The 19,025-nt window shown below is 42.0% G+C and overlaps 1 long non-coding RNA gene across 3 annotated transcripts in view; it reads right to left on the bottom strand.

Moving 5' to 3' along the window:
• LOC141409508 (uncharacterized) overlaps positions 1-18,602 on the bottom strand; it is a 43,592-nt gene extending 24,990 nt beyond the window's left edge. For all 3 annotated transcript variants that reach the window (XR_012430466.1, XR_012430467.1, XR_012430465.1), the window contains exon 1: positions 18,407-18,602. This is a non-coding gene — a long non-coding RNA (uncharacterized lncRNA). The remainder of the gene's footprint in view (positions 1-18,406) is intronic.
• Between the last annotated feature and the right edge of the window lie 423 nt (positions 18,603-19,025).

Genomic DNA, 19,025 nt, shown 5'->3' with positions numbered 1-19,025 from the left:
GGAAGTGGAGGTTGCAGTGAGGCAAGACCATGCCATTGCCCTCTAGCCTGGGTAACAATAGCGAAACTCCGTCTCAAAAAAAAAAAAAAAAAAGACAATGCAGCTTTGTCTCTTCTCAGTTTTGAACATTTGTGGAGACAGAGAAAAAGCATTCTGATGCCATCTTTTAATGATGCTCTTAAAAAATGCTTGACTAGATCTCAGGTCTTGCCTCTACTTTTCTCAAGGTTCATTAAATATTCTTTATTTCCATTTGCATTCACCAAACCCTTTACCTTCTCTGTGTCCTCTCCAACCAAATATTTTTTGAAAATGGGCAACCACACTTGACCACAAGTTGAACATATGTCTACCAAAACCTGAGGATACTAAAAGAGTTCTATCTTGATTTTTGTATCTCTGACCTATGTGTCATCTTTTTCTTGCTAGTAATTGTAACTTTCAGGCTGAGCACAGTGGCTCATACCTGTAATCCCAGCACTTTGGGAGGCCAAGGCAGGAAGATAATTGAGGTAAGGAGTTCAAGACTAGCATGTTCAACATGAGGAAACCCTGTCTACTAAATTCAAAAATTATCCAGTCATGGTGGTGCATGCCTATAATTCCAGCTACTTGGGAAGCTGAGGCATGAGAATGACTTGAATCTGACAGGTAGAGGTTGCAGTGAGTTGAGATCGCACCATTGTGCTCCAGCTTGGGTGACAGAGTGAGACTCCCTCTCAAAAAAACAAAAAACAAAAAACAACCTACATTGTAAAGATATTTCATGAATGAGATTATACTGTTAGTAAATGTTTAGATGAACATCTGTAATTCTTTTATCAAGTAATAAGAAGGTATAAGAAGAGAGGAGGCCGGGCGCAGTGGCTCACGCCTGTAATCCCAGCACTTTGGGAGGCCGAGGCGGGCGGATCACAAGGTCAGGAGATCGAGACCACGGTGAAACCCCGTCTCTACTAAAAATTACAAAAAATTAGCCAGGCGCGGTTGTGGGCGCCTGTAGTCCCAGCTACTCGGGAGGCTGAGGCAGGAGAATGGCGTGAACCCGGGAGGCGGAGCTTGCAGTGAGCCGAGATCGCGCCACTGCACTCCAGCCTGGGCTGGGCGACAGAGCCAGACTCCGTCTCAAAAAAAAAAAAAAAGAAGAGAGGAAAGAGATCTTTCATTGCAATCTATGTGAGGGTTTTGTTATGAGCTGGGTTTCTGGGCTCTTTTCAGAGAGAAACAGTGAGAGGGAGAGAGGCCAAGAGTGGCAAAATATGACAGCATTGCTTCAGCAGTAGCAGTGACAATGAGAGGGAGATGGTGGTAGGAAGTGAAAAAGGAGAATTTTCCCAGTGGAGAACTTTTTTTTTTTTTTTTTTTTTTAAATAAAGATACACTATGCTGATCAGTCTGGTCTTGAAATTCTGGCCTCAAGGGATCCTCCCACTTGGCCACTCAAAGTGGTGAGATTACAGGTATGAGCTACCATGCCTGACCTACAGTGGAGCACTTTGGTGCAGGACTATAAGTTATATTCCCAAGAAGCCCAAAGATGGAGAAAAAAGCATGTGTTGTGTTTACCAAAAACAACGTGTCTATTTTGGAGATCACCTGGGGGCCCCTACCACAAATTTGAAGAAGAATTTGCAGAAGGTTCCAAGTGCCTCAAGAGTAAAGACCCAAGAGTAAAAGAGAGAACATACCAGCATTCATGATTCAAAGTTCGATTTGCTCCCAAATCAAAAGCCAGTTTTTTCATTTTGATTCAGATCTATACATTCACAAAAGCCATGCTCATTTTGCAAAACTCTTATGCTAAAAAAGTGACGCTTCCTCTTTCTAAATGGAACCCCCTTTCTCTGCAAGTGTCTACTTTTCCACTTTCTGATAAAGGGAAGACAATCTACCCTGTCTAATTTTTACATACAGCCTCTCTTGACACATGGAATTGTGAGACTGGGGTCCCAAATCTGTTCTTTTCAGTGTGCAATTTTATAACTTTCCCCAGAGCAGAAGAGGACAAGGTAGGCAAACTGTAAAGCAGAGGGGAGGAATTGCATGGGACAATTTTATTATGCCATGAAATCAAGACAGAGTTTGATGCCAATGACCATCTTGGACAGGCAGGATCCAGATAGAGATGAAGCCTGTGACCTGCAGAAGTGCACTTAGAAGAAGGCAGGCTGCACCCCAGCTGTTCTCTTTGCCCTGAATGGTTCCTGCCTTATGATACCAAGGAAACAGTTATTGCTAAAAAGATAAAATTGGCAGCTTCCAGGAAAACTTCTGGAGGAATATCCTAAGGCCCCTAACAAATTAACATATGTTGGGTGGCTAAAAATAACAAGACTTTATTCTCCCCCCACCCTGTTCAGAAGACCCAAGCCTGAGATCAAGGTGTTTCAGAATGACCATTCGCCAGAGGTTCTGGGGGGGGGTGGGGGGGCTCCTTCCTGCCTCTCCCAGCTCCTGGGGGCTCCAGGGGTCCCTGGGCTTGTGACCACACCACTCCAATCTCTGCCTCTGTCTCCATGTGGCCTTCTTCTCTGTGTCTGTGTCTGTGTTTCCTCTTGTGTCTCTTATTTTATTGTATTTATTTATGTATTTTCTGCATCAAGTCATCTATTGCTCTTCTGTCTCCTATAGGGACAGCTCTCATTGTGTTTAGAAATCACTGTAATCCAGTATGATTTCATCTCAAGTTCCTTAACTAATTACATCTGCAAAGACCCTATTTCCAAATAAGGTCTTATTCCAGGCTCTAGGCTTTAGGATATGGACAGATCCTTCTAGGGGCAACTATTTAGTCCACTACATTTGTATTCACTTCCTTCCAGATGCTCTAGGAAAGGATCCTTCCTGCTTCTTCCAGCTCCTGGGGGCTCCTGGCATCCCTGGGCTTGTGACCGCATCACTCCAATCTCTGCCCCCATCTCCACATGGCCACTCTCCTCTGTGTCTGTCTCTGAGAATGGCAAAGGTCTGACAGCATTGCTTCAGCAGTAGGGGTAATATTGAGAGGGAGATGACGGTAGCAAGTGAAAGAGGAGAATCTTCCCAGTGGAGCACTTTTTAAAAAAATAGAGATGGGGTCTTGCTCTGTTGTCCAGTCTGGTCTTGAGCTTCTGGCCTCAAGTGATCCTCCCAAGTTGGCATCTCAGAGCGGTGGGATTACAGTTATGAACCACCATGCCTGACCCCCAGTGGACACTTTGATGCTTGGCTATCTATAAAAGTTATACTCCCAAGAAGAAGCCCAAAGATGGAGAAAAAAAATGTGTGTTGTGTTCACCAAGAACAAAGTGTCTGCTTTGCATAGCACCCCAAGAGGACACCGCTTAGAAAGACACTGGTCATTGGATTTAGGGCCCACCCAGATAATGCAAGATGATCTCATCTTGAGATCCTTAACATGATTCCATCTGTAAAGATCCTATTTCCAGATAAGGTCCTATTCCTAGGTTCTGTGGTTAAGATGTGAACTCATATTTTAAATGTCTCCATTCAACCTATTACAGCTTCCATGGGACATATTTGCCCAGCATCCAGTGATGTAAACTGGATTTCTGTGTGTTTTTAAGAGCTGAAAAGGAAGGAATAATTATCATTCCTGAAATACCCTTGTATTTTAGCAAAATAAAAGTTCCCCAGATTTGCTTAATGAATCTTTACAATAAGTAGCAGGGAATTAAGTATCATGGGTGTGATCTGAGACTTGGATGAATTAAGGGAAAAACTTAAAAGTTTTTAAAACCTTACTACCTCCTGCCAGCTCACCAGACACCTTTAATGCTTCAGGAGCGGCACATGAAATATAATTTTTGAAGGAGGAGAGTTCCATGTCCACATCTACATCAATGGAGAAAATACATGGGTGGAAAAGACTAGGAAAATGAACAGAGAGTAATTTTCAAGATTTCCTTTCATTAAAAAACAAAACTTGCTGGTTCAGAGATAAAAGCAAGTGAAGCATTTTTTTTTGTAAAGGAAAGAATTCTAAGATTTGGAGTGAAACATTGATATGAGCAGTAAGTGAATAGCTGAAAATATAACATAACCTTAGTAGAAAGGATTTTGAAATTATTCTTTGAAACTCCCTGTTTCATATGCTCTGTTAATCTGATTTATTTACATGCATTTAATGTGAACATAGGGACTCATGCTTTTACTCATGTTATGCAGGATTTTGTGTACAAAGAAATATGTCTACCTATACTGATTTTGGTTATTGGTAAAATTAAAAGAAGACTGTTGGTTATCATGTCTGCCTGAATTTGCAAATACTTGGTATACACCCAGTTTCAATTGTGGGGAAGTATATTATGGGGAAACTCATGAATCATTGCTTATTTTTTCAAAGCATGTGGAAATTTCACTCACATGAAAAAACATACTTCCACTTAAAATTGTATAAGTCCAATGGGTGATTTTGAAACAATGGAATCAACTCAGAATCAAAATTCTCTAGCTCTCTGATCATCAGTTGTAGAGTTAAAATATTAAGGGAAATTGCTTATATGTTGAAAAAATTTTGAACAGATGGCTATCACATAACCATATTGAATCAATGACCTTCCACAAATGCATAAGAAAGTCATTTTAAAAATTGATGATGCAACTATAGTTAGAATACACACACATAAACACACACAAAATGACCTATGACAAGTTTATGTATACCATGCAAATGTTAAGTTAATCATCACCTCTAGTTAATGCATATCCCAGATTTTCTGACACTGTGGATGAAATGTAGACCCATTTGTTTTTGCAGTTACATGGAAATGTTGATTAAGTCCAAATGGAATCATGGCTTAGCTGATTTAAAAGCTAATTCACTTCCTGGAGTGAGGGAGAAGGGAATTCATTGCAAATGCAACCTACACAATGCCTTCTGTTGAAAATGTAGTGGATACTTGGTTTCACGTGGTCACCTCCATGCAGTAGCTTAGAAAAGTGGTGCAACTTTACAGACAGACAGGGAGGGGACAAGAGAGAGAGAGAGAGGAGGTAGACAGATAGACAGATAGATAGATAGAGATGACAAATAGATGAGATACCTATATATATTTCTATATATAGTCTACCTATTTCTTTTTATATAGAACTATACATATATTTGTTTCTATATATAAATATACATATATAAATATGTATTTTCTATATATAAATACATATTTTATATTTATATATTTATATGTATATCTAGAAATATATATTTCTATATATAGGAGTATATATATAATTTATATATATTTATACAGACATAGAAATATATAAATATGAAATATTTATTTTTATAAAATATATAAATATAAATATATATTTTATATACATATTAATATATGTATATTTTATATATGTGTATTAAATATACATATAATATATATGTGTATTTCTGTATAAATATATATTTATATGTATATGTGTATATACATGTATTATATACATATAAATATACATATATGTGTATGTGTATGTAATACATATATGCATATGTATATACGTATATGTATATAATACATATATTAATATATGTATATATTTATATGTATATAAACATACATAAATATGTGTGTGTGTATATATATAAAGGAATAGGTAGAATAAATGTTCTGGACAGCAGGATAAAGAACATAATTTATTGAACCTAAATTCTCCATATGCCTCTGAAACAGTGCTAGCCAAAGCCCTTCTTAGATGCAAGAGAGTATCCCTTGATTTTCATTCCCTTGTTCCTCACACTGAGACCTCTTATTCTCAGCAGTGAGGTGCTGTGTTTAGCACTAGGAGTCACAGCCCCAGCTCCTAATGCAAGAGATGTCTGCCTGTTAGCACTCAATCTTAAAGAAAAAACATGAAAGCTGTCAACACTGTGGAATGGGACGAGGCAGGAGAGCAGGTGACAGCCTCTGTTGCAAGTCTGCTGGATCCATCGATGCTCTGTGACTTCAGTCCTACCCAAGGGAGCCCTTGCCTGTGGGCTTTGCACAGTTTATTTTTTGGCTCACAAGAGCATGCAGGGATGGCGAGAGATTAAAGCTCCTGCTTGCCTCTGTCCAACCTTGACCCAACCTTTAAAATTCTTGCTTGCCTCTGTCCAACCTTGACCCAATCTTGAGAACAGAACAGTTTGATGATATCTAAGAGCACAAAGAACAGGGCTTGCAAGCCAGTTAGACCTGCATTTTAATCTCAGCTTTAAAGCTCAATTAAGATGTGATCTTTGGTACATCTTCTCACCTCCCTGCACCTCTGAGATATCCTCTTACATGATGGACATTTTTATATGCAACATCATTTGCATGTCAATCAGACTGCAGTGCACACATTCAAATACAGGAAGGCATCACTTTGAGTGAACCAGGATTGAGCCTCTGACACAGCTCAACTTACACAAACAGCAATTTACTAAAAAATTTAAGTGATTGCTTTTAACGAGGTGTTGACTTACTTTACTGCCTTGTTTATCTGATGAAAATATTGAGGGTTTTTTTCTCCTGTATTCTTTACACTTAGAGTTGGTTTATTACACAATAGACATCAATAATTTATTGAGTGAATCAACAAAGAATCTAAAATTAATGATGTTAATCCCTGGTGTTGCTTGCCATATGATATAAGACATGGATTATTTTTTCCTTGAGACAGGGTCTGACTCCGTCGCCCAGGCTGGAGGGCAATGGTATGATCTTGGATCACTGCAACCTACACCTCCCAGGCTCAAGTGATCCTCCCACCTCAGCCTCCTGGCTAGCTGAGACTCCAGGCACATGCCATCACCACAACGCACTAATATATTTTGTAGTTTTTTTTTGGAGGGGGGTAGAGATGGGGTTTTGCCATGTTGCCAGGGCTGGTCTTTTTTTTTTTTTTTGAGACAGAGTCTCGCTCTGTCGCCCAGGCTGGAGTGCAGTGGCGCAATCTCGGCTCACTGCAAGCTCCGCCTCCCGGGTTCACGCCATTCTCCTGCCTCAGCCTCCCGAGTAGCTGGGACTACAGGCGCACGCCCCTGCGCCCGGCTAATTTTTTCTATTTTTAGTAGAGACGGGGTTTCACCATGGTCTCGATCTCCTGACCTTGTGATCCGCCCACCTCGGCCTCCCAAAGTGCTGGGATTACAGGCGTGAGCCACCATAACTGGCCAAGAATTTTTAACATACATCAAAGTTTCCATAGATCATATAGTTGTTTGTTATTAGTAGTATTAGTAGTATTAGTAGTAGTAGTAGTAGTAATAGTAGTGGTAATTTAATTTTCAAGGTGAGATCTTGCTTTGTTGCCCAGGATGGATTGTAGTGTTGTGATCATGGCTCACTGAAATCTTGACCTTCTGGGCTTAAGCAATCCATTCACCTCAGCCTCATGAGTAGCTGGGAATACAGGTGCACATCACCTTGCCCAGCAAATTTTTCTCTTTTATGTAGAGATGGGGCCTTGTCATCTTGCCAAGGCTGGTCTTGAACTATGAGCCTCAAGGATTCCTTCCGCCATATTGTCGTAATTATAATAATAATTATTATTTTGAAATGAAGTCTCACTCTGTCACCCATGGCATGATCTCGGCTCACTGCAACTTCCGCCTCCTGGGTTCAAGCAGTTCTTGTGCCTCAGCTTCCCTACAGTCATGTGACATCACACTTGGCTAATTTTTTCTATTTTTTGTAGTGACAGCGTTTTGCCACGTTGAGCAGTCTGGTCTTGAATTCCTAATCTCAGGTGATCCACCTACCTTGGCCTCCTAAAGTGCTGGGATTACAAGCGTGAATGACCATGCCCAGTCGCCATATTATTATTTTTAATAGACCTTTATTTTTAGAGCAGTTTTACGTTTACAGCAAAATCGAGTGGAAAGTACCGAGACTATCCACATACTCTGGGCCCCCAGACATGCACAGCCTCCTCCACTGTCAACATCCCCCACTGGAGTGGTGCATTTGCTACAATCCATGGGCCTACATTGACACATCTTCATGACCCAAAGTCCATAGTTTAAGTTCATGGTTGGTGTTGTGCATTCTGAGGGTTCTGACAAATCCATAATGCATCCCACACGATACTATCACCCAGCATAGCTTCACTTTTCCTAAAATCCTCTGTGCTCCACCTATTTATGTCCCTCCTCCCCCAGCCTGTATCAACAACTAATCTTTTTATTGTCTCCATAGTTTTGTTTTCTCCAGAATGTCATATAATTGAAAGCGTGCAACAGAGAGTTAACTTTAAAAAATAACATTCTGAATTATTTCTTTTGGGGAAAAAACATTATTTTCTAGTCAAAATGATGTTTAAGTAATTAGTCTGTGTCAGACATTGTATATACCTCACCTAATTTAGTTATTTACATCTTTGTGAATAAAGATGTTACAATACAGCTCAGAGAATCCAAATTCAGGCAGGGTATGCATGTGAGCTTCACTGCTTTTGAGACCTTTGCTGTTGACTCTACATTTGTCTTTGGAAATCCCAGGTCTCCCAGCAGAATACCTTGATCTTAACTTTGACCTTAGGCTTTGTTTATTTCTATCCAGGTACCAACAGACAGGTTGAAGCACCACGAAGTTGAGATTTCCTATACGCAAAATGTTCTTATGAGAAGGCTGGGAATAGTGGCTCATGGCTGTAATCCCAGCACTTTGGGAGGCTGAGGTGGGCAGATCACTTAAGGTCAGGAATTCAAGACCAGCCTGGCCAACATAGCAAAATGCTGTCTCTACTAAAAATAACAAAAATTAGCTGGGTATGGTGGTGTGTACCTGTAATCCCAGCTACTCGAGAGGCTGTGGCAAGAGAATTGCTTGAACACCAGAGGTAGAGGTAGCAGTGAGCCGAGATTGCACCACTGCACTCCAGCCTGGGCAACAAAGTGAGCTCCTGTTTCAATAAACAAACAAACAAACAAACAAACAAACAAAATGTTCTTATGAGCGATCATCTCTTTGAGAGCAAGGGACATGCCATTCCTATAAACAATTCATGTTTTATTATCACTGGTCTTCTGTTTTACTGTATATTTGATGGGGAAGTGAAGAAGAAGACCAGAAAAATTCTGGAGAAATGCCTCATGTAGACAGAGTTAGTAGTTAGAGAAATCAAACAAGAAAGAACCTCATTTAGTAATGAAATAGTCTACCTGGGTTACCTGTATACATAAGAGAAGTTTTGAGTTTTCATTTGGTGGAATGCTAGTAAATAATTTTTTCTTTTCCCTTTGACATCTTAATGTGAATTTTATTGTAACTGTCTTATTGGGAAAATCAAAGAAAAACTGCAAAGTGTTGTGGGTCTTGTGAAACTCTACTTAATGCAAAGCAGAAAGAAGTGAGATACCACCGAGAAGCTCTGAGGGACTCACTGGGTCTGTCTTTCCCTGGATTGTGTTACATGCATGAATTCACAGTGGAATTCCAGATACACCATCGTTTTTATTGAAAAGGTTTTCAGGCAGGTTTTGTAGAGACCTTTCTCAGAATCAATGACTAGGAAGACGTATCACTTATATTGGAATCCATGTAACCTCCTTGCATGCAAATAAAGATGGAAATGAAACATCTAGCTGTAATTAAGGAAAGTGAAAAGTTGATTGTTGCTGCTGTAATCAATTGTGTTTCTATGAAAATGCTTAGGCATAATTTTTACCAAATTAATGTTGCAGAAACCATGTATTTGAGTCAACTTCTACTGAGTTCATTTGAGTTTAAAAGAAATACAAGGCCAGGCGTGGTGGCTCACGCCTGTAATCTCAGCACTTTGGGAGGCCGAGGCGGGCGGATCACAAGGTCAGGAGATGGAGACTACCGTGAAACCCCATCTCTACTAAAAACACAAAAAAATTAGCCAGGCGAGGTGGAGGCACTTGTAGTCTCAGCTGCTAGGGAGGCTGAGGCAGGAGAATGGCGAGAATGCGGGAGGCGGAGCTTGCAGTGAGCGGAGATTGCACCACTGCACTCCAGCCTGGGCAACAGAGCCAGACTCTGTCTCAAAAAAAAGAAAAAAAAGAAATACACATCCTGGCTGACACTGTGAAACCCCATCTCTACTAAAAAATACAAAAAAATTAGCCGGGCGAGGTGGCGGGCGCCTGTAGTCCAGCTACTCTGGAGGCTGAGGCAGGAGAATGGCGGGAACCCGGGAGGCGGAGCTTGCAGTGAGCTGAGATCCGGCCACTGCACTCCAGCCTGGGAGACAGAGCGAGACTCTCAAAAAAAAAAAAAAAAAAAAAAAAAAAAAAGAGAAGAGCCAGTTTTCACCCAGAAAGGCAGGGGGGAGCTACTGTAATAATTTTAGGTCTTATGGCTAGTCATGAAGAAAAGAGGTTCTGATTCTATGATTCACCTTGAAAGAAAAGAAATTCTAGTTTCTGTGGGGGGAAAAAAATCTAACTTCAATGGAGAAATTCTAGTTTCTTGGGGGAGAATGAGATACTAGAGACAGGAAGGGAGGAGAAAAGCAGAGAAGACATTTCTTCAGGAAGTATAACATACACACATTCACACAAAAACAGGCATAGGGTGGACACTTCAATAAAAGCAAGGACTAGAATGAAAAAATGCAGTCCTGGCAGAATGGCTTGTACCTGTAGTCCGAGCACTTTGGGAGGCCAAGGTGAGAAGATCTCTTAAGCCCAGAAGTGTGAGAGGAGCTGGGAAACATGATGAAACACTGCCTCTACAATTTGCAAAAAAATTAACTGGACATGGTGGCACACACCTGAGGTCCTGGATACTCAGGAGGCTGAGGTGGGAGGATCACCTTAGGAAGTCGATACTGCACTGAACCAAGATTGCACCACTGCACTCCAGCCTGGGTGACAGAGGGAAACTCTCAACACAACAAAAAAATGCAGAAGAAAAATATTTACACGGGATAGTAAAAAGGAGCATCCACTTAATTGAGAGAGCCATAGCATGCCAAAAGTATTACAGATGGTGAAGACAGATTAAAATAAAGCAGAGAAAGTTGTTAGCTTGGAGGTGTTCCTTATAATATGCAGACAATCAAGGTAATTTGCTGTGGGATGATAATGGAAATGTGGATGTGAAGGTCAACAAAAAACAATGACATCACCTGTTTTGCAGTTCCCCACTTCTGCTGTCTAATGTTGAACAAAACCTTGGTCACCAAATGCTTCCATAGGTAATAGGAGATAAACGGTGGGTAAGAAATATAAAAATGGCGATAAGAAACTGTCCAAAGACATGAGGGTAACCTCCAGGCATCGCTGAGAGTAAGGGTGGAAAACAACAGTGCTAAAACGCATACATGATTACCATTTTGGATTCTCTACACAGACTGGGGTTTTCCTTAGTAAGGACTGTTAAGTAATGTGCTCTTGGATTCTGTCATTCATGCTGCCCATATCCCCTACTTGGCCAAAGACTTAGCCAGGATTTCTGTGCAAGTCATCCTGTTAGTCTCCAAAGACTAGAAATAAAAATTTGTTCTAAAACTTTTCTAATTAGATTTGTTGAATTATACTCTGGCCTCAGAGTCTCTACTAAAAATACAAAAAAATTAACTGAATATGGTGGCTCGTGCCTGTAATCCCAGCTACTTAGGAGGCTGAGGCAGGAGAATCACTTGAACTCATGAGGCGGAGGTAGCAGTGAGCCAAGATTGTGCCATTGGACTCCAGTCTGGGCAACAAGAGCAAAACTCCCTGTCAAAAAAAAAAAAAAAAAAAAAAGAAAGAAAATAATCTTTATAACTATTTTAAGTTATGATGATAAATGCCATGATAATTCCCTCTACTTTTATTAGTTAAAAATTAAACTTTGTTATGCAAATAAATCAATATTGAGAAATACATGTTAAACAGGGAACAAAATGTCTTTTTTTTTTCTTTCTTTCTTTTTTTGAGGTGGGGTCTTTCTCGCTCTGTCGCCCAGGCTGGAGTGCAGTGGTGGGATCTCGGCTCACTGCAAGCTCCACCTCCAGGGTTCACGCCAGTCTCCCACCTCAGCTTCCTGAGTAGCTTGGACTACAGGCATCTGCCACCACACTTGGCTAATTTTTTGTATTTTTAATAGAGTTGGGGTTTCACCATATTAGCCAGGATGGTCTCGATCTCCTGACCTCATGATTTGCCTGCCTTGGGCTCCCAAAGTGCTGGGATTACAGGTGTGACCCACCGTGTCTGGCCCAAAATCTCTTAAAACATTGTTTTTTCCTTGAGAGTTTTCTTTTTCCAAAGTATAAAAAAGTCTATCATTCTTGGATATTTTCTTAACTTTATTAATAAGTTAGAACACCATCTTTGTTGATTTTTAGAGTTGTTAACCAGGATTTTCTGACAAACAGGTTATGCTGATTTGAATCAGGCTATCAATTGATGAAAAAATGTCTAAAAGTTTAACATTTAAGCGTGCTGAAATAAGCTGGTGTCACCTTAAAGAACAGAGAGACTCTGCAAAAGAAAAGATGTTTATCTGGGAATGTAGCATTGCAATGGAAATTCCCATGCCATAGGAAACTATGTGCATATTTGGGGCAAGGAGAAGGAAGATAAGGATTTTTTAAAAGAGAAATATTACTTAATACTTTTGAAATATTATCTGTGGCTACAAAGATACACAACATGGATGGGCTAGGCATGGTGGCTGACACCTATAGTACCAGTATTTTGTGAGACCAAGCAAGGAGGATTGCTCAAGCTCAGGAGTTCAAGATCACCTTGGGCAACATAGTGAGATCTTGTCTCAAAAAAAAAAAAAAAAAAAAAAAAAAAAAAAAAAAAAAAAAGAAATAAAAGAAACAAGAAAAAAAGAAACAAAGAAAGGAAAGAAAGAAAGAAGAAAAAGAGAGAAAGAAAGAAAGATGGAAGGAAAGGAAGGAAAGAAAGAAAGAAAAGAAAAAGAGAAAGAAAAGAAAAAGAGAGAAAGAAGAAAAAGAGACAAAAAGAGAGAAAGAAGAAGGGAGAGAGGAAGGAAGGAAGAGGAGAAAGAAGAAAGAGTGAAAGAAAAAGAAAGAAAGAGAAAGAAAAAAGGAAGGAGGGAGGGAAGGAAAGAAGGGAAGGAAGGAAAGAAAGAAAGAAAGAAAGAATTAAAGGGAAGGGAAGAAGGAAAGAAAAAGAAAGAAAAAAGGAAGGAAGGAAGGAAAAAATAAATGAAGGAAAAAATAAAACATGGAAAGAAAGGACAGATAGAAAAAAAAAAAAAAAGAAAAAGAAAGACAAAGGTGAAAAAGGAAGTGTGTCTGTCTCAGGAGAGTAACAGGAAATGTGTCCTTCACAGGACAGGAATAGAAAGTGTGTGCTGCACAGAATAGAAACAGGAAGTGTGTCCTGTAAAGACTAGACATAGGAAGTGTGGAACAGGAAGGGTGTTTCAGGAGAGCACAAGGGATAAACAGTTAGTGCATCCTGCACAGGGGAAGAACTGGAAATGTGTCTGTCTTAGGAGATTAACAAGAAGTCTGTCCTGCACAGGAGAATAACAGAAAGTGTGTGCTTCACAAGAGAAGAACAAGAAGTGTGTCCTGCAGAAAGGAGACATAGAAAGTATATCCTGCACAGGGGAGGAACAAAAAGTGTGCCCCGCACAGAGGATAAACAGGAGGTTGTCCTGTACAGGGGAGACACAGGAACTATGTTCCACACAAAGGAGAAACAGGAAGTGTGTCCTGCACAGGGGAGGAACAGGAAGTGTGTTCTTCACAGAAAAGAAACAAAATGTTTGATGCACAGGAGAGGAACAGAAAGTATGTGCTGCACAGGGGAGGAACGGGAACTGCGTCCTGCATGGGGAAGACACAGGAAGTGTGTCCTGAAAAGGGGAGACACAGGAAGTGTGTCTGTCTCAGGAGTGTAACAAGAAGTGTGTCCAACACAGGGAAGAGTAACAAAAAGTGTGTTCTGAAACAAGAAAGAAACAGAAAGTGTGTGCTGCACAGGGAGAAACGGGAACTGTAACCTGCACAGGAGAGGAACAGAAAGTGTGTGCTGCATCGGGGAGAAACAGGAGGTTTATCCTGCACAAGAGAGGAACAGAAAGTGCTTGCTACACAGGGGGAAACAGGAAGTGTGTCCTACACAGGGGTGACATAGGAAATGTGTCCAGCACAGGGTAGACACAGGCAGTGTTTGCTGAAAGGAGGAAAAGGATAAACAGAAAGTGTGTCCTATATAGGAAAAGAACAGGAAGTGTGTCAGTTTCAGGAGATTAACAAGAAGTGTGTCCTGCACAGGGGAGGAACAGAAAGTGTGTGCTTCACCAGGAGGAATAGGAAGTGTGTCCTGCAAAAAGAATGTGCAGGAGGTATGTCCTGCAACGAAGAGAAACAGAAAGTGTGTTGTGCACAGGGGAGACACAAAAAGTGCATCCTGCACAGGGCAGAAGCAGGAAGACTGAGTCTCATGTGAGTAACAGAAGGTGTGTCAGGCACAGGAAAGACACAGGAAACTCATTCTGCCCAGGGGAGGAAAAGGGACTGTGTCTGTCTCAGGAGAGTAACAAGAAGTGTGTCTTGCACAGGACAGAAACAGAAAGTGTGTGCTGCACAAGGTAGAAACAAGAAGTGTGTCCTGCAAAGGGAAGACAAAGAAAGTGTGTCCTTCACAGGGAAGACAAGAAAGTTTGTCATTTACAGGGGAGAAACAGGAAGTGGGTCTTGCAAAGGACAGAAAGAGGAAGTGTGTCACGCATGTGGAACACCCAGTAAGTATGTCACATACAGGGGAAGAACAGGAAGTGTTTCTGTCTCAGGAGAGTAACAACAAATAGGTCTTCCACATGACAGGAAGAGAAAATGTATGCTGTGCAGAATAGGAACATGAACTGTGTCCTGCAGAGGGGGAACACAGGAAGTATGTCCTGTAAAGGGGAGACACAAAAAGTGTAACCTGCACAACGGGAACAGAAAGTGTGTCCTTCACAAGAGAGAAACAAGAAGAGTGTTCTTCACAGGACAGAAACAGGAAGCGCATCATGCACATAGGAGTCACTGGAAATGTGTGCTAAACAGGGGAGAAACAGGAAGTGTGTTTTTCACACAGGAAGAGCAGGAAGTGTGTTCCTCACAGAAGAGAAACTGTACATGTGTCCTGCACAGGGACATAACAGGAAAAGTGTCTGTCTGAGGAGAATAACAGAAAGTTTGTCATGCACAAGGGAATTGCAGGAAGTGTGTCCTGCACAGGGGAGGAACAGAAGGTGGGTCTCTCTCAGGAGAGTAATAGGAAGTGTGTCATGCACAGGGGAAATAGGAGATGTGTTCTGCACAGGGGAAGAGCAGGAAGTGTGGCTGTGACACAAAAATAACAGGAAGTGTGTCCTACACAGTATAGAAACAGAAGTGTGTACAGGACAGGGCAGAAATAGAAAATGTATCCTGCAAAGAAGAGACTGAGGAAGTGTCTACTGCACAGGGGAGAAACAGAAAGTGTGTACTGCATAGGGGAGACACAGGAAGTATGTCATTCACAGAGTTGAAAGAAGAAGCATGTCCTTCACAGAAGAAGAAATTGTGTCCTGCACAGGGGAGGAACAGAAAGTGTGTCTGTCTCAGAGGAGTAAAAGGAAGTGTGTCCAGCACAGGGGAGACACAGGATGTGTGTCCTGCACAAAGTAGACACAGAAAGTGTGTCTCTCTAAGGAGAGTAACAAGTAGTGTGTCCCGCACAGAACAGAAACAGAAAGTGTGTGCTGCACAGAGGGGGAACAGGAAGTGAGTCCTGTAAAGTGGAGGCACAGGAAGTGTGTTCTGCACAGGGGAAATAAGAAAATGTGTCATTCACAGGAGAGAAGCAGGAAACATGTCTTGCACAGGTCAGAAAGAAGTGTGTCATGCACAGGGGAAACACACAAAGTGTTTAATGCACAGGGGAAGAAGAGGAGTGCTTCTGTCTCAGGAGATTAAGAAGTGTGTCTTGCACAGGACAGGAACAGAAACCGTGTGCTGCACAGGAAAGAAACAAGAACTGGGCCCTGTAAAAGGGAGATACAGGGGAAGAACAGCAAGTGTGTCTGTCACAGAGAAAAAGCAGGAAACGTGTTCTTCACAGAAGAGAAATAGAAAATGTGTCCTGCACAGAGAAGTAAAAGAAAAAGTCTGGCTGAGGAAAGTTATGGAAGTTTGTCATGCAAAAGGCAGATACAGGAAGTGTGTCTGTCAGGCCTCTGAGCCCAAGCCAAGCCATCGCATCCCTTGTGACTTGCATGGCCTTCAGTAACTGAAGAATCACAAAAGAAATGCAAATGCCCTGCCTCACCTTAACTGATGACATTCCACCACAAAACAAGTGAAAATGGCCAGTCCTTGCCTTAAGTGATGATATTATCTTGTGAAATTCCTTTTCCTGGCTCATTCTGGCTCAAAAAGCTCCCCCGCCAAGCACCTTGTGACCCACACTTCTGCCTGCCAGAGAACAACCCCTCTTTGACTGTAATTTTCCTTTACCTACCCAAATCCTATAAAATGGCCCCACCCTCATCTCCCTTCACTGACTCTTTTCGGACTCAGTCCGCCTGCACCCAAGTGATTAAAAAGCTTTATTGCTCACACAAAGCCTGTTTGGTGGTCTCTTCACATGGACGTGCATGACATTTTGGTGCTGTGACTTGGATTGGGGGACCTCCCTTGGGAGATCAATTCCCTGTCCTCCTGCTCTTTGTTCCATGAGAAAGATCCACCTATGACCTCTGGTCCTCAGACCAACCAGCCCAAGGAACATCTCATCAATTTTAAATTGGGTAAGCAGCCTCCTTTTACTCTCTTCTCCAACCTCTCTCACTATCCCTCAACCTCTTTCTCCTTTCAATCTTGGCGCCACCTTTCAATCTCTCCCTTCTCTTAATTTCAATTCCTTTCATTTTCTGGTAGAGACAAAGGAGACACGTTTTATCCGTGGACCCAAAACACCGGCACCAGTCACGGACTGGGGAAGGCAGGCTTCTCTTGGTGTTTAATCATTGCAGGGATGCCTTTCTGATTACTCACCCACATTTCAGAGATGTCTGACCACACTGCAGGGACGCTTGCCTTGGTCCTTCACCTTTAGTGGCAAGCTCTGCTTGTCTCGGGGAGGGGCAAGCACCCCAACCCCTACCCTCCCTGTCGCTACCCCTTCTCTGCTTTTCTGGGGGAGGGGCAAGAACCCTGACCTCTTATTTTGGTGTCCCGGTCTCTTATTTTTGCACCCCAACCTCTTATTTTTATGCCCCAATCCCTTAGTTCTGCGCCCTGACCGCTTTTCCACTTTTCTGGCGAGCAAGAACCCCTGAACTCCTTCTCTCTGTGTCTCTACTCTCTCTTTTCTCTGGGCTTGCCTCCCTCACTATGGGCAACCTTCCACCCTCCATTCCTCCCTCTTCTCCCTTAGCTTGTGTTCTCAAGAATTTAAAACTTCTTCAACTCACACCTGATCTAAAACCTAAATGCCTTATTCTACAATGCCGCTTAACCCCAATACAAACTCAACAGTAGTTCCAAATAGCCAGAAAATGGCACTTTCGATTTTTCCATCCTACAAGATCTAAATAATTCTTGTCATAAAATGGGCAAATGGTCTGAGGTGCCTGATGTCCAGGCATTCTTTTACACATCGGTCCCTCCCTAGTCTGTTCCCAATGCAACTCGTCCCAAATCTTCCTTTTTTTCCTCCCTCCTGTCCCCTCAGTCCCAACCCCAAGCGTCGCAGAGTCTTTATAATCTTCCTTTTCTATAGACCCATCTAACCTATCCCCTCCTCAACAGGCCAAGCTAGGTCCCAATTTTTCCTCAGGCTCCGCTCCCCCACCCTGTAATCCTTTATTACCTCAACTCTTCACACACTGTCTGGCTTACAGTTTTGTTCCTCGACTAGCCCACCCCAACCTGCCCAGAAATTTCCTCTTAAAAAAGTAGATAGAGCTAAAGATATAGTCAAGGTTAATGCTCATTTTTCTTTATCTGACCCCTCCTAAATCAGTTAGCATTTAGGCTCTTTTTCATCAAATATAAAAACTTAGCCCAGTTCATGGCCCGTTTAACAGCAACCCTGAGACACTTTTCAGCCCTAGACCCTGAAAGGTCAGAAGGCTGACTTGTTCTCAATATGCATTTTATTTTATTAACCAATCTGCTCCTGACATTAAATAAAGCTCCAAAAATTAAATTCTGATCCTCAAACCCCACAACAGGACTTAATGAACCTCGCCTTCAAGGTGTACAATAATAGAGTTGAGGCAGTCAAGTAGCAACTTATTTCTGAGTTGCAATTCCTTGCCTCCACTATGAGACAAATCCCAGCCATATCTCCAGCACACAACTCCAAATGCCTGAACCGCAGCTGCCAGGGCTTCCTCCAGAACCTCCTCCCCAAGGAGCTTGCTACAAGTGCTGGAAATCTGGCCACTGGGCCAAGGAATGCCCGCAGCCTGGGATTCCTCCTAAGCCATGTCCCATCTGTGCAGGACCCCACTGGAAGCTGGACTGTTCAACTCACCTGGCAGCCACTCCTAGAGCCACTGGAGCTCTGGCCCAAGGCTCTCTGACTGACTCCTTCCCAGATCTTCTCGGCTTAGCAGCTGAAGACTGACACTGCTCCATTGCCTCAGAAGCCTCCTGGACTGGAGGCAACTCACTCCACATTACCTTCTTTTCAAGGGCCTGTTTCCCTTGCCTCCATAACTGTTGTGGGTATTGATGGCCAGACTTCTAAACCTCTTAAAACTCCCAAACTCTGGTGCCAATTTGGACATTCTTTTATGCATTCCTTTTTCGTTATTCCCACCTGCCCAGCTCCCTTATTAGGTCAAGACATTTTAACTAAATTATCTGCTTCCCTGACTATTCCTAGGCTATAGCCACACCTCATTGCTGCCTTTTCCCCCAGTTCAAAGCCTCCTTCACTTCCTCCCCTCGTATTCCCCCACGTTAACCCACAGGTAGAGGATACCTCTACTCCCTCCTTGGTGACTGATCATGCACTGAAAGGACACAAAGATACAAAAATGCGTACCCTCCCTTCCTCCCCCCAATGTTGCTAAACTCTTTGTTCTGCTTTCTAATCTCTGCACCTACCAGAGGTTTCGTAAGTTCTGTAACTACATGTTTTTCTTTCT

Source organism: Macaca fascicularis, chromosome Y (genome assembly GCF_037993035.2).
Source record: "Macaca fascicularis isolate 582-1 chromosome Y, T2T-MFA8v1.1".
NCBI classification, from domain to species: Eukaryota; Metazoa; Chordata; class Mammalia; order Primates; family Cercopithecidae; genus Macaca; species Macaca fascicularis.
This window is presented reverse-complemented; position numbering and strand designations above follow the sequence as displayed.